Source organism: Neoarius graeffei, chromosome 17 (assembly GCF_027579695.1).
Source record: "Neoarius graeffei isolate fNeoGra1 chromosome 17, fNeoGra1.pri, whole genome shotgun sequence".
Classification (NCBI taxonomy): Eukaryota; Metazoa; Chordata; class Actinopteri; order Siluriformes; family Ariidae; genus Neoarius; species Neoarius graeffei.
In genome coordinates, this window is record NC_083585.1 from 41047983 (window position 1) to 41050487 (window position 2505).

Sequence of the window (2505 nt, forward strand, 5' to 3'; positions counted from 1 at the left end):
GTCTGGAAAATGAACTCAAAAATAGCACCAACATAAAACTCATCTCATCTCATTATCTCTAGCCACTTTATCCTGTTCTACAGGGTCGCAGGCAAGCTGGAGCCTATCCCAGCTGACTACGGGCGAAAGGCGGGGTACACCCTGGACAAGTCACCAGGTCATCACAGGGCTGACACATAGACACAGACAACCATTCACACTCACATTCACACCTACGGTCAATTTAGAGTCACCAGTTAACCTAACCTGCATGTCTTTGGACTGTGGGGGAAACCGGAGCACCCGGAGGAAACCCACGCGGACATGGGGAGAACATGCAAACTCCACACAGAAAGGCCCTCGCCGGCTCCGGGGCTCGAACCCGGACCTTCTTGCTGTGAGGCGACAGCGCTAACCACTACACCACCGTGCCGCCACCAACATAAAACTGTTTAAAAAATTATATAAAAACATGTTAATAAAAATATATGAGAATGAGGACAGGCAGACTATATAGGTGATGATGAGAGTAAGTCTGTGACTGGTCTTCTTGTATTTAGTGTATAGCTATAGGTATGTGTATATGTATGTACTGTATATATGTATTGTGTGTATATATGCATAACATAAGTATCTGTATATATGATTTGATTTGGTCGATATTATACCATGTCGGTATGTTTTGGTATGTTGGTATGTTTTCTTTTTTGTTTATTGCTTTTGTTTTCTTTTGTATATATAGTTTATTATGGTGGAAAGTGACATTTGATTAGCGGTGGTATAGAGGGTTAGGATTGGATAAGTTATTACTTCTTCCTAATCCTTTCTGAACATTGTTATGTTATTGCCTTGTGGCTACGCTATTCTGTTTGTTTATGACGATGTTTTGATTATTGCATTTTTTATTTAAATTTTTATATCTTTCTTCTTTATTGTTCAGAATAAAGTAATCAATCAATCAATATAAATCTTATGAACATTTAACCACTCGTTCTTGAGAGATCATCTCATCTCATCTCATTATCTCTAGCCGCTTTATCCTTCTACAGGGTCGCAGGCAAGCTGGAGCCTATCCCAGCTGACTACGGGCAAAAGGCGGGGTACACCCTGGACAAGTCGCCAGGTCATCACAGGGCTGACACATAGACACAGACAACCATTCACACTCACATTCACACCTACGGTCAATTTAGAGTCACCAGTTAACCTAACCTGCATGTCTTTGGACTGTGGGGGAAACCGGAGCACCTGGAGGAAACCCACGCGGACACGGGGAGAACATGCAAACTCCACACAGAAAGGCCCTCGCCGGCCCCGGGGCTCGAACCCAGGACCTTCTTGCTGTGAGGCGACAGCGCTAACCACTACACCACCGTGCCGCCCCCCTTGAGAGATCATGCTGAGAATAATCTCAGACAGACGGGCAGACAATCCGAAAACATAATGCCCAGAACTGGAGGCATAAATATAAGTGGGGAAAATACATTGCTCCCAAAAATTACTACCAGTACCAATAGCTGACATAGTTTTGTTTAAAAAGAAAACACAGTACTGTGCAAAACTCTTAAGCACATTGAAAGAAATGCAGTAAAACATAGTTGCTTTTAAAAATAAATATTTTTACAATCTCATATAGAGAAGCAGCCTTTATGTCACATGTACACGCAAGCACAGTGGAATTCCTCCTCTACATTTAACCCATCTGAAGCAGTGAACACATGCATGCGCACACAAGTGAGCAATGAGCACACACACACACACACACATACCCAGAGCAATGGGCAGCTATACGGTATATGCTACAGCGCCCAGGGAGCAGTTGGGGGTTAGATGCCTTGCTCAAGGCCACTTCAGCCATGATACAGAGGGAGGAGAAAGTGCTGTTCATTCACTCAACTCCCCTCATTTTTTCCTGCAGGTCCCAGGAAAGATAAGAGCAGCATAAAGAGAATTAAACTAACTAGAACTGTGAGCAAACTCACTACAGAATACCCCCTGCTTATGAGCCAGTCATCATATATCGCCATAAATAAAAGGAATAAGTTGAATCTCCCCTTTGAAACATCGGACCAGGATTATTTTCCTTCATGCACATCTTCAGGCGGTATACTGTAACTGTGTAAAGTTTCATCAAAATCCATCAAACTGTTTAGGAGGAGTTGCGCTTACAAGACACATGGACAGACAGACAGAGTGATTCCCCTAAAATAAAGTCAATATTTTGCTTTTTAAAAATCCATCAGAAGTCTTGGGTATGATTCGCACAAATCTTATAAGGAAATTGGCTGGTAATCAGCCACAGTTTTTCTGGAGACTGACTGTTGTACTGGCTTCTGTTTTTGCAGGTAAAACCTAGCAATCTTCATTTTGGTGGGTTTTTTTTTTTTTTGGTCTGAAACATGGCCCATTATGTAATATATTGCTTTCTTTACTGACCTACAAATATTTTTCTTTAACACTTTTTAAATTTACATCTTAATTCTGATGCTGGTAAAACATCAGTCTTGGTGCTTTTAGACTTAAGTG